Source organism: Cervus canadensis, chromosome 24 (genome assembly GCF_019320065.1).
Source record: "Cervus canadensis isolate Bull #8, Minnesota chromosome 24, ASM1932006v1, whole genome shotgun sequence".
Lineage (NCBI taxonomy): Eukaryota > Metazoa > Chordata > Mammalia > Artiodactyla > Cervidae > Cervus > Cervus canadensis.
Genome location: NC_057409.1, coordinates 50,029,207 through 50,043,387, shown reverse-complemented (window position 1 = coordinate 50,043,387; position 14,181 = coordinate 50,029,207).

Below are 14,181 nucleotides of genomic sequence, written 5' to 3'. Positions count from 1 at the left end.
GTCTACAAATATCTGTAGGTGTGAAAATGTCATAAACAAAACAGAAAGTTCCTATATTAAGCCCATACCTTACTGTGAAATGAATCAGATCAGAAGATGAAAATCAAAATTTCCATTAAGTATTTTCAGCAGGCAGGTTATTGAAGCATTTATTGTTTCTGAAGCAAAGAATCTCAGATAAACAAAAGAGGCCCTATTTCTGTTGTCAGTTCTATTTTTGTTTGGCACAACAAAAGCCCACCAGCCTGCTTCTTCATTAACTGCGAAGTGAGAAGGAGAAAGAAAAGGAAAAATTCACACTTTAGAAAGGAACTCTGTCCCCCATTACACTGAAAATTAAAATAAATGACAGCAGAGAGTGAGTTTATGCTTATTTTTCTCCTCAGCTTTGCCCTTATCACACCCACTGATGCTTACTTATCCTCAGCAAGGAAATTCTCAGGACCAGGGAAATCTAGGATATTCTTCTTTGCCTTGCTAATTTATCTTTATATGAAAATTATTAGAAAAAAAAATCATTCCAGTCATTTGATAACAGAAAACGAAGCCGAAGATTTATATCCTGTAATACATAACCTGAGCATTGCTATGAAAAATGAAGAGAGGGAAACAACCAAGCAAGAAGACTATTTACAATTAAACAAACAAAAAAGATCGCTTTAAGAAATGAGTCATGACCGGGAATTTGGAGAACTCAGTTTCAAGTTATCAGCAAGAAAAAGAAAGCAAAATTTCTTGAAACTTCTAGAACTGCAAAATTTTAATGCTTTTCAGGTTGCGTCCCATTAAGTTGCTGAATGTCAATGTACGAAAAGGAACTGTGGTACAAGAGAGACTGACCGTCACCTTGGCACCCACTACCCTAGTCTCTAGTAGATGCTTATGGATTATATTTCTGAAGAAACTCAAAATCTAGAGAGTATTGGGGAAAATGTATATGCATTTGGTAGAATGATGCAATTCTACCACATTCTCTCTGCCTGCTCCAAATACTAAATAATTTAATTTATTGAAAAAATTCAACCTGAGGTTTATATAAACTCTATCCTTCAGGGGAAATGAAAATAAAAATAATATTTGTTAGTAAAGTGTGTCCTCTGAAGGAGAGAGATGACAACTTCCTAGTCAAAAAACTTGTTATGAACTGGGCTATTGGTATTCACAAACCTCAATTCAAGTACAGCTTCCTTCATTCATAGCTGTATAATGGGGAAAGTTACCAAAGTGTTCTAAATTGGAGTTTCTGTTTATGATTTTTTAAAATAGCACTTTCCTCTTAGAGTTGTGTTATGGATTAAAAGTTTGTATCCCTCTCTAATTCACATGTTGAAATCCTATCACTGTGATTATATGAAGAGGTAGGACTTTTGAGAGGTAAATAGGTCATGAGTATAGGACCCTCATAAATGGCATTCAGTTCAGTTCAGTTCAGTCGCTCAGTCGTGTCCGAATCTTTGCGACCCCATGAACTGCAGCACTCCAGGCCTTCCTGTCCATCACCAACTCCCAGAGTTTACCCAAACTCATGTCCATCGAGTCAGTGATGCCATCCAACCATCTCATCCTCTGTCATCCCCTTCTCTTCCTGCCCTCAATCTTTCCCAACATCAGGGTCTTTTCAAATGAGTCAGCTCTTCACATCAGGTGGCCAAAATATTGGAGTTTCAGCTTCAACATCAGTCCTTCCAATGAACACCCAGGACTGATTTCATTAGTGCCCTTTAAGAGACTGCAGAAAGCTCTTGCTCATCCTTTCTACCCTAGGGAGACACAGCAAGAAGACAGTCCTCTGTGAACCATAAAATGGGCTCTTACTAGACACTGAATCTGCTAATTCCTCAATCTGAAACTTCCCAGACTCCAGAACTATAAGAAATAAATCTCTGTTGTTTGTAAACTAGCCAGTCTATAGTATTCTGTTACAGCAGTCTTACCAGAATTAGACAAGTTTTTATGAGCATGATATTGATTTGATTATGTAAAATGTGTTGCACAGTATTTAGCACATAATATGTGTGCCTTTATTTCTGGTATTGAGATAAACATAATTTCCAAAAGAATAACTTACATCACAATCACTGTCTTGTGGAAGTGGCTTCTATCCAAGGTTACTATGAAATTTTTAAAAATATATCTGTCATATGTTTCTGTTATAATTCTCTTAGGGCATAATAACAACAATAGCATCAATCATTATATAAGATTGTAGCGCATTTTAGCTTTTCATAGAGTCAGGAGAGCCCAAAACTTATATACCAAAAATCCTATCTAGAATAATTCTTGATATGCCATTTTTTCAGGTGAAATCTAGCTACTTGCTTTCGCCATTTAGTCAAATGCTTATTCAATGAAAGTATATATAAAAACTTAGAAATCTGAGAATGCAACTATATAGGAAATAAAATAACAGAATATCCAGTCGTTCCATTCAGTCATTCAGAAACAATCAGCTGTTGCAGCCCCTCCATGTGTCTACAAATATCTCTAGGTGTGAAAATGTTACCTGTACATTTTAGCAAACAGCATAGTTATTATCTATTCCTCCCTTTCTCCTTTTGTCCTTTTATCTGACTCCTGCTTTATCTTGCAAGACCATTCTGTTATATCTAACGGAAGATTAATAGACAATTTTTACTGCTTTCAGGCCAATGGAGGAAATTTCAAGTGTTAAAAAAAATTAGACTACCTGTTAAAGTAATGTAGAAATTTCTTAGAAAATAATTTGAACTCACTCTGTGAATCATGTTCTTTAAAACTTTCTGAAACTCCTTTGCAGCTCATGAGTTAATGTTTTTCACAAACTTTTAAGACAATTTCAAGGCAATATTGCACAATGGTTAAAAACCACTGAGTTTAGACTGGATAGAAGAAATGAGATTCCTAGTTCTAATGCATCTTAGCTTGCTAATTTGCACAACTTATTTAATCATCTGTAAAATGGGAGCTCTTTATGTTAAAAATCTAATATAAAAGGACTACTATGTGGATGAAAAGAAATGACATATTATGAAAATACTACAATATAAGCCATATATAAATGCTGAACAATTATCAGTTGCTGGTGGTATTAACTTTTATAATCTTTGACTATATATTTTAAAAATGTTACTAAGCTGTAAGCAAATGTGCCTTATTTTCTTTAAAATCTAAATGCAACAGGTAGAAAAGTGTTTCATTTATACTGGCTACCCTACTTTACATTATTTCCATTCTTTGGCAAAAAATAAGAAATCTGTTTTTCTTCTAAAGCTACTTCTACAGAATTTCTGTTTCCTTGAGGCTATTAATGACAGTCATCTGCCAAGAGCTTTTTTTCTCAAAGGACCTCATGCTGAAAGTAGGAGATGAAAAAAATATCTATTCATAAGTATATGATTACCATATTGGGCGGTGTATATTTTCATTCCTGTGAATTTATGTTGCACAGCTTCTTTGAAATTAATGTCTCTTGTATTTTCCATTGTTCTCAGTATATAGAAAGATTCTATTCTGTTTTATAATCTATTGTTTATTCAACTTCCAGAAAATAGATAGCTGAGATACATTTGTTTTGAAAAAATTACATAGCTATATTTAGTACCACTACCTACATGATCTGAGTTTAGATCAATACAGGAGTTGCAAACTTCAAGTCCCAAATGTTAAAGCAGTACATCTCAGAACTCACACATAAATCTGAACACTAAATTTCACAATAGAGTTCTAGGTATTTTTTACTTTATTTTATCTCTTCTTATTTTACCTATTCCATCTAACTTTAGGTCAGTCACTAGAGTTCTCTCCACATCTTATTATACCACTGACTTGACAGTATAATAGATGTACTGAGCATACTAAAATAAATTAAATAGGTTACTCATATAAATAATAAATAACTGAAGAAGTATTACAAAGTGACATATCCAAGAATATAAATGAACAAAGTATTAGTTATACATCTGACTAAATCTGGCCACAGAAATGATCAAAAGAGACCAGTCAGAAAAGCTTCCTGAAAAATATGCATTTTTGAAGTTGGAAAGGTAAGTGCAAGAAAAGGCCTCGAGGCAGAAACAACAACATGAAACTCAGAATGATGAGCATGGATAGGGAAGAAGATTCTACCGGAGATTAACCAGATGAAAACTTGATGAACAAATGTAGATAAAAATCAACCCCTGGGATGCACTTATAACAAGTAGTTTTCCATGGAAAGATCAGAAAATTAGCCTTTAACCCAGCTAGTGTTAATTGCAAATGCCAAGGTCTTTCATGAGCTATTGCAGGTTTCTGAACCAATCAGCAAACGATGTAGCTGCAATGGTTTCCTGCACCTCACCCCTAAGAGAAGCCATTTCTGAATACTATCTGTTACCTGAATGATTTTACAACATTGATGAAATTGTTTTGTCAATGCTTGCAAACTTTCATGCCGTCAGCTAGGTTTTCAGCAGAAAAGGTACTGGTTATATGTTCTTTTGGGCTTCCCAGGTGGCTCAATGTTAAACAATCCATCTGGCACACAGGAGATAGAGGGGATGCAGGTTATATCCCTCCAGAGGGTTGCACAGAGTCAGGCAGGAATGAGGCGTTTGGCACGCATATATGCACATGTTCTTTTATGTGCTAAAGCAGCAGGCACCCTGCCTTAGCATATACAATAAAGCTTCATTGATTAAAAAAAAAATTGCAATCATCCTGTAACTTTCAGATGTTAAGCATGCACTGGTGCCTGCATTAGGACAGCAAATGAGACAAACATTATTTTCATTACATTTTTGACCTGCAGTGGTAAAATATATCATAACTTATACCTCAAAAACAACAAAACATTCTCAAATCAGTCATAAAACTTGTACGACTCAGCTTCCTCAAGTAGAGCTTCAATCTGCCCAGGAGAGAAGTTTCTCTCAGCCAGGTAAGCTGACAGATATGAACTAAATGACCCCAATTTGGAGGTCTTGGCAGAGATAAGGGCTTCAGGATGAGAAGTCAGACTGGCACTTAAAACTTTTATCAGAGATATCCTTTTGTGCCAGTATAATGTGTAATTTCATTCAGAAAAATATATGTGTGGTGATAGTAAGATAGATTATTCAAGAATTACAATGCCTGAAGGAGGTGTTTTTACCTTAGAATTTAGGAGGACAGCAAAAGGATTTGCTGAGAGTGACTAAATCACAGGTCTAAGTAAGAATTCTAAATAACTGATTATAAAACACTGCATAGAAGTGTATGCAGCCATGATGGATCTACATGGGCCTGTGATGTATGTGTGCATGTTTATATGTGTGTACACACATACTTCTAGTTTCTCCTCAATAAAGAACCAATGGAGACTTTTGGCAAGTATTTTTATTCATCCTATTCTTCTCCTTTTACATTTTTAGATCCATTGCTCTTCCTATAACACACCATTTACTGTAAGAGTAGTTATTTCCCTATTTTAGGACACTTTTTTCTATTTGCAGAAGTCTTTAGTCATTCTATTTGCAAAAGCTCATTTCCCATACAGACTCCATCAATGAACTGCATAAAGCTTTGCTTATCTCCAATGTATTTTATAAAATGTGAACTGCCTGCTTTCTTAATGAAGCGTTGGACCCTTCAGATCCTTACAATTCTGAGCACATGATGCTACATGGCTTCTCTGTCACAAGCATAACTCTCTCTGGATATTTCATTGCTAGAATAATTATATCCAACCCAACTATGGCAGGAATAAACCTGACTGCGGTCCACACTAAAAACAAATCTTTCCTTCCTCATTGTTGTCAATATCATCAATCACCTTAGTCAATATTAAAGAAACTCAGTGACTTTCAAATTTAATGACTTCAAACATGTCAAGATGTGGGCTAACAGGATAATTCCAATTTTCAAAATATTTAGAATTTCAATCTTAAGAATAAAATATTAGGAGGAAATATAACTTATAGGGCTTCCTTGGTAGCTCAGCTGGTAAAGAATCCACTTGCAATCAGGAGACCTTGGTTCAGTTTCTGGGCTGGGAAGATCCTCTAGAGAAAGGATAGGCTATCCACTCCAGCATTCTTGGGCTTCCCTGATGGATCAGATGGTAAAGAATCTACCTGCAATGCAAGAAATCTGAGTTCTATCCCTGGGTTGGGAAGGTCCCCTGGAAGAGGGCACGGCTACCCACCCCAGGATTCTTGCCTGGAGAATCCCCATGGACAGAGGAGCCTTGTGGGCTACAGTCCATGGGGTCGCAAAGACTTGGATGCAACTAACCACAGCACATATAACTTAAAGCTGAATATTTTGTCCACAGAAGTGTCATCTTATAGTGGAAGAAGATAAAGATGAGGAAAAATAATATATCAAACACATTAATACAAGACCTCAGAAGAACACCTACAGATTCATTATAGAATTATGGGCTCCTTTTCTTAATATCCCATCATAAATTAGATATATATAATAGAGAGTTGAAAGAAAGGGTTACATATATTATATCAACATACTTTAAAAACTAGTCAAAATGGCTGATTCTAGAAAATACATTATCAGAGTTGAATGAAAGCTGAACTGTAATTGCCTACAAGGTGCGGGGGAAGGGACAATGGGAAATAAGCAAATTTTCATCATAAAATGTGTCAGGTACAAAATGTAAGATGGAGTTAACAGAAGTATTCTTTCAAAGCCTGCTGAATGAGCAGCTGCACACCCAAGACTGCTCTCCTCCCCAGCCCACTGTCGCCTAACAGAGCAGAAGGTGAAAGGTTTTCTTCCCGCACTTGAAGGAGAGATGGTCTGAATTGAAGCTTTGAGGCTGATTGGATGACATTCTGAAACCAGACACATTAGGTAATAGTTTTCATATTAAATATTGATACCTCTTCCAAGCCCCTGTACTTTCCCCAGAATACTGGTGGGGGGTGGTTTATACCATCCTGGGCAGAAGAAAGAGAAAATGTCCTACAGAAAGACTTCTATGCTGTGCTGAGTCGCGCAGTTCTGTCTGACTCTTCGCGAGCCCACAGACTGTAGCCTGCCAAGCTCCTCTGTCCATGGAATTCTCCAGGAAGGAATACTGGAGCAGGTTGCCATGCCATGCCAAGGATCAAACCCAGGCCTCCCGCATTGCAGGTGGATTCTTTACCAGCTGAGCTGCCAGGGAAGCCCATAAAAAGACTTACAGATACTTTTATTTCAGCATTCCCCATCAAAAATACCAGGTCCTCTATAGATCACCTTACTGTGACCTATACCAACTGAAAAGTTACTTTTTAGGACAGAAAATTTTCAGTTTTTCAGCCATATTATTTGTATTTTCAAAAAATACTCTGATACAATACTATGTTATAATTATTGTAACAATTTTAATGAGACTTAAGTTGTCAAAACATTTAGGAACCGTTATTGTTTGAATTGTTTAGGATAACTTAGTTTTGTGAATGATCCTTAACATATTCAAGAGAATTCAACTTAAAGTAATTTGTGGTTTATTAGTCATGTGAATGGGTTTCCCTGGTGACTCAGAGGGTAAAGCATCTGCCTGTGATGCGGGAGACCCAGGTTCGATCCCTGGGTTGGGAAGATCCCCTGGAGAAGGAAATGGCAACCCACTCCAGTATTCTTGCATGGACAGAGGAGCCTGGTGGGCTACAGTCCACAGGGTCGCAAAGAGTTGGACAAGACTGAGTCATGTGAATGGTATTTAAATGTTTGAGAAAGTGTTTTAAATAAGTTTTTTAAAAATTTGGCATTGCATATAAAGCATAGCTGTATTCTTCACAAATGCAAAGCAAGGCCTCTTGAGCAACACCAACCCAAGCAACAATTAACAAAACGTCAACAAAAATATATGAGACAGACTAAGTTCTCAAGTAACTGAGGATAAACTGCTTTTGAGATCAATGCCTATAGAACATCCAGGTAGAAATTTCCAATGGTTAGCTGAACATACAGATAATTGGCATCTGGAGTTTATATGTGATGTTACGATTGAAGTATCAGTGCCCAGACAGTGGTCATAGTCAAAAGAGTTGCTGAGTTAAATATTCTGGAAAGGGGGCATTTGAAAGCCCCAGGATTTTAGTTCAATCTTAAGTTTTTCTGAAACTACCTTCATGGCACTGTCCTCAAACCTGGTACCACACAGAATGAACTATTTCAAAAATTCTAAAAAAATTAAGATGAATTCAGGCAATTTAGGATATACTTACTAGTAATAAACTTGCTCTATGGTTTTGAACAGGTATTTTCCATCTATTAGATTCAGTCACATTATGCTAATTAAATAATTAGGCTTGAGTAGGTAGTTTCTCCCTTGGACAGCAAGGAGATCAAACCAGTCAATCTTAAGGAAGATCAACATTGAATACTCACTGGAAGGACTGATGCTAAAGCTGAAGCTCTGGTATTTTGGCCATCTGATGTGAACAGATAATTCATTGGAAAAGATACCTGATGCCGGGAAAGATTGAGAGCAGAAGGACAAGAGGTGGTTGGACGGCATCACTATGTGATGGACATGGACTTTGGCAAACTCCAGGAGACTGTGAGGGACAGGGTGGCCTCGCGTGCTACAGTCCATGGGGTTGCAAAGAGTCAGACAGGACTATGACTGAAGAACAACAACAGGCTAGTTTCTGGGCTTTGCAAGTAGTGGTAGTGTTAAAGAACTCCACCTGCCAGTGCAGGGGACTTAAGAGAAGCAAGTTCAGTCCCTGGGTTGGGAAGATCCCTTGGAGGAAAGTGTGGCAACTCATTCCAGTATTCTTGCCTGAAAAGTCCCATGGAGAGAGGCGCCTGGTGGCTACCGTCCACAGGGTCACAAAGAGTTGGACACAACTGAAGTGAAGAATTGATGCTTTTGAACTGTGGTGTTGGAGAAGACTCTTGAGAGTCCCTTGGATGGCAAGGAGATCCAACCAGTCCATCCTAAAGGAGATCAGTCTTGAGTGTTCATTGGAAGGACTGATGTTGAAGCTGAAACTCCAATACTTTGGCCACCTGATGCGAAGAGCTGACTCATTGGAAAAGACCCTGATGCTGGGAGGGATTGAGGGCAGGAAGAGAAGGGGACAACGGAGGATGAGATGGTTGAATTGCATCACCAACTCAACATGGGTTTGGGTGGACTCCGGGAGTTGGTGATGGACAGGGAGGCCTGGCGTGCTGAGGTTCATAGGGTCCCGAAGAGTTGGACATGACTGAGCGACCGAACTGAACTGAATTGAAGTGACTTAGCATGCACGCAGGTAGTTTCTAAGAAAACTCTTCTGTTCAAGGATTCTATGAAGTCCTATGACATAAACAGAATAGAATATCTAGGTTGAAAGTGAAAGTCACTCAGTTGTGTACAACTCTTTGCCTGCCAGGCTCCTCTGTCCATGGAATTCTCCAGGCCAGAATATTAGAATGCATAGCCATTCTCTCTTCCAGGGGATCTTCCCAACCCAGGTATTGAACCCAGGTCTCCTGCATTACAGGCAGATTCTTTAGTATCTGAGCCACCAGGGAAGCCCAGGAATACTGGAGTGGGTAGCCTATCCCTTCACCAGCGGATCTTCCCAACCCAGGAATCAAATTGGGGTCTCCTGCATTGCAGACGGATTCTTTACCAGCTGAGTTACCACTTAGCCAATCACAATTCAGAAATTAACTGTCACAGGTTTCATATTTCCATATCACAATGTTTTTTTAAAAATGAGTTGGGCTTCTTGGTATTGAAATAATGCTGATGCATGATTTTAGTGTATCTTATTTTAGTGATACTATTATTAGTAACCTGTATTAACAAAATCTTTCCTCTCCAAAATTTAATGTGTTTTTCACTTGGAAAAATCTTTACATAATATTAAAAAGGTTAAGAACTCTTGATTAGAGACACAACTATTCAGTCACCTCTATCCATAATTTCTAAAACTTATATATACAATTTCTGACAGATTCATTATCTAATTAACCAACTTCTCTTAGAAAATACTCAGCTTTAATTTATTACTACTAAATTCAAACCACAAAGATAATGATGTAGCTTCAGTTCTAAATATTTTTTTTTAATTTTTGGTTATTGTAATGCTTAAATTTTGGGAATACCAGAGCCAAATTCCTCAGTTTTAGTTATTCATTATTTTATGGTCAAAACTATGAAAATTAATATATGCTACCAGATCATAAAAATTATAGACTTGTATCTATAATTTAGATTGTATTTTTGTTCATCTGAATGTAAAAGACCTTAAGCAACAAGATTTTTCTATTTGATTAACTCCCTAGAGAACATGGAAGCCTGAAAATCTTTTTTTGCACTACTATAGAAAGCTGGGTGTTTAAAATGAAGAGCATGATTTGGTATAAAAAGATTTCTGAAATTACTCATTAAAAGAATAAGATAAGGTATATTTTAAAATGTCTTTCTTCAGTTGAAAATTTTCACCTAATTTATTCAGCTATATTTCTGAAGACAAAGTATTATTGTATTCCTCCACCCTTTATTTAAATAAACAAGTGCATTAATGTCTATTATTCATAGTCATCCTTCTAGTTTTGAAAACATAGTGCAAAGCGTACTGACTTAAATTGAATGATGTGTTCATTAGCTTGATAGTGGTAATCATTTCACAACATAAGTGTATATCAAAACATCATGCTGTTCATTGTCACCAAGTGTCCCCTAGGATTTTGAGGAAATGCTTAAGGATGTCTTTCAACATAACAATATTAGGTGTCACACTTCTTTTTTGACCATCTTCATCCTCTAATTCACTTAATATGTTAAACAGATTACTTTGAAGGGGTTATACATGGTTTTTAATATATCTAAAGCACTTGGACTACACTATTTTCTATCTCAATTGATTTGAATTGATTAAATACTGGATGTCTGTAAAAGGATGGAGATGGTCTTACTGCCATCTATGCAATGTGAGGTAACCTCAAATTCAATTTGAGTAATGAAAACTGAACTTAAGAACCTAAGAAATATAAATTTGCTAAACTGCAAAGCAAGTATAAATTGGTTCCATTGCCATAACTGTTCTGGAAAGATAAGAACATGAAGTTTCAGTAGACAGTTTGCTTAAAGGTCCTGCTCAACAGTCTCCAGATTATTAAAAGTGACTTCAGTCTGCCCATGTTATCCAATCTCTATGCATTCCTTGCTTTAGAAACTCTACCTCAAAAATTACATAGGTACCAGTTCCAATTCTATAAAACTTTATTTGTAGCTTTCCTTTTCAAGACTTTATTTGTGGGCAATAATATTAATAAAGTTAACTTGTTTCTTAATAATCATTTACCTGGTGATTTGGGGGGGATTTCATAGTTTCATGAGGCTCCACTGTGATCTATCTATCTCATACAGCTTAAGACTTTTAATTTAGGACTCCCTTGCTTATTTAACTTATAGCAGAGTACATCATGAGAAACACTGGGCTGGAAGAAGCACAAGCTGGAATCAAGATTGCTGGGAGAAATATCAATAATCTCAGATATGCAGATGACACCACCCTTATGGCAGAAAGTGAAGAGGAACTATAAAGCCTCTTGATGAAAGTGAAAGAGGAGAGTGAAAAAGTTGGTTTAAAGATCAACATTCAGAAAACTAAGATCATGGCATCTGGTCCCATTACTTCATGGGAAATAGATGGGGAGACAGTGGAAACAGTGTCAGACTTTATTTTTGGGGGCTCCAAAATCACTGCAGATGGCAACTCCAACCATGAAATTAAAACGCTTACCCTTGGAAGGAAAGTTATGACCAACCTAGATAGCATATTAAAAAGCAGAGACATTACTTTGCCAACAAAGGTCCATCTGGTCAAGGCTATGGTTTTTCCAGTGGTCATGTATGGATGTGAGAGTTGGACTGTGAAGAAAGCTGAGCACTGAAAATTTGATGCTTTTGAACTGTGGTGTTAGAGAAGACTCTTGAGAGTCCCTTGGACTGCAAGGAGATCCAACCAGTCCATCCTAAAGGAAATCAGTCCTGAGTGTTCATTGGAAGGACTGATGCTGAAGCTGAAACTCCAATACTTTGGTTACCTCATGTGAAGAGTTGATTCATTGGAAAAGACCCTGATGCTGGGAGGGATTGGGGGCAGGAGGAGAAGGGGACGACAGAGGATGAGATGGCTGGATGGCATCACCAACTCGATGGGCATGAGTTTGAGTAAACTCCAGGAGTTGGTGATGGACAGGGAGGCCTGGTGTGCTGCAATTCATGGGGTCGCAAAGAGTCGGACATGACTGAGTGACTGAACTGACTGACCGACTGACTGCACTTCCAAGACGCGCCTGACCTACTCTTATCAGGAGCCTATCCTAGGCTACCATGGTAAATAACTTTCTAACAATAGGTATGACTCCGATATTTATGAAAAAAGCCCTCTGCTCCATCCTGAAATTGGTCCTTCAGTAATATTTTAAGACCTAATAATAATTAAAATGAATACTTAATTTCCTTGGTGAAAACTGCCTCCTAATTTGTCAGGTCTAAAGAATATCACTTTCTGTTGTGCATTTACATAAGGAAACTCATAAAAGAATAGAAGACAGACATACTCCCTACTAAGTGTGCTCTCCAAACCTTCCCTGAAGACTGATAAGCAAAAGTTCTGGTTGGCTGTCATCTTTCCTATACAAATCTATGGCTTGAGACACTGTCAAAACTATTATTGACTCCTGTCGAGGAACTTACTTTTGGAGAGATTTGTTGATGTTGTTGTTCAGTCGCTAGGTCATGTCCAATTCTTTGTGACCTTATGGACTGTAGCACGCCAAGCTCCTGTGTCCTCCATTACCTCCTGCTGCCACAGCTGCTAAGTCACTTCAGTCGTGTCTGACTCTGTGCAACCCCATGGACAGCAGCCCACCAGACACCTCTCTCCACAGGATTCTCCAGGCAAGAATAGTGGAGTGGGTTGCCATTTCCTTCTCCCCTTTACCTCCTCAGTTCAGTTCAGTTCAGTCGCTCAGTCGTGTCCTACTCTTTGCGACCCCATGAATTGCAGCATGCCAGGCCTCCCTGTCCATCACCAACTCCCGGAGTTTACTCAGACTCATGTCCATCAAGTCGGTGATGCCATCCAGCCATCTCATCTTCTGTCGTCCCCTTCTCCTCCTGCCCCCAATCCCTCCCAGCATCAGGGTCTTTTCCAATGAGTCAACTCTTCACATGAGGTAACCAAAGTATTGGAGTTTCAGCTTCAGCATCAGTCCTTCCAATGAACACCCAGGACTGAACTCCTTTAGAATGGACTGGTTGGATCTCCTTGAAGTCCAATTACTTCCCCATAAATTCTGCCCATTAGAGGCCATTATTTGGTTGGTGCCTAGAGATGACCTGATCATCAGGATGGGATGGCGGAGACTCAAGACATGGAATGTTATAAGCAGAAACTTTTAACTAAATATATTTGTTAGTATAGTATACTATACTACTATAGTATATATACTAGTATAGTATAGTATATTTGTTAGTATATATAACAGTAAATATAAACTACTTCCTAGAATCATCTGCAGGCTCTTATAAGCATTCATATCCCATGAACATATCCTTCCAAAGGGCATAATTTTTTATCAAGGACAATTTAGAATTATGCTAGCCATTCAGGATGGAACATTTGATATTGTATGTCTTTGAGGTGGACAATAAGGGAAGGTATTAAGTCTCTAAACATCCAATAATCATTTTCATAACTTTATTAAGGATTTAGTAACAAATATAATTGTATAAGTTTAAAGTGTGACGATTTGATATATGTATGCAGTGTGGAATGATTATCAAGATCAAGATAATTAACACATCCATTACCTCATAGAGGTAACTCTTTGCATATTTGTGTATGTGATGAGAATGCTTAAGATCTATACTCAATAACTTTCAAGTATACAATACTGTATTATTAACTACCAATAATCATTTTCCAATTGGTATGCAACAATCTTTAAAAGAAAAATAGAGCTCAAATTGGCATCTTCAAAGCTCTATTTGGTAAGATTAAAGAGAAAGTCATTTCAGTTTTGGATATACTTCTCTCTACAGGCCTCTCTCTCTTTAGGACTACCTTCTCCTTATCTTTCTACCATTCTTTCAGCCTCTGCAAGAATGATCCTCTGCAAAAGCAGCCTTTATTAGAATGTTCTTTTCCCCAGAAAGTTCCTTGGAAGAAAACTTTCTAAATTCCCTTCAGGTTTAATAATCCTGAAACCAGAATTATTATGCAG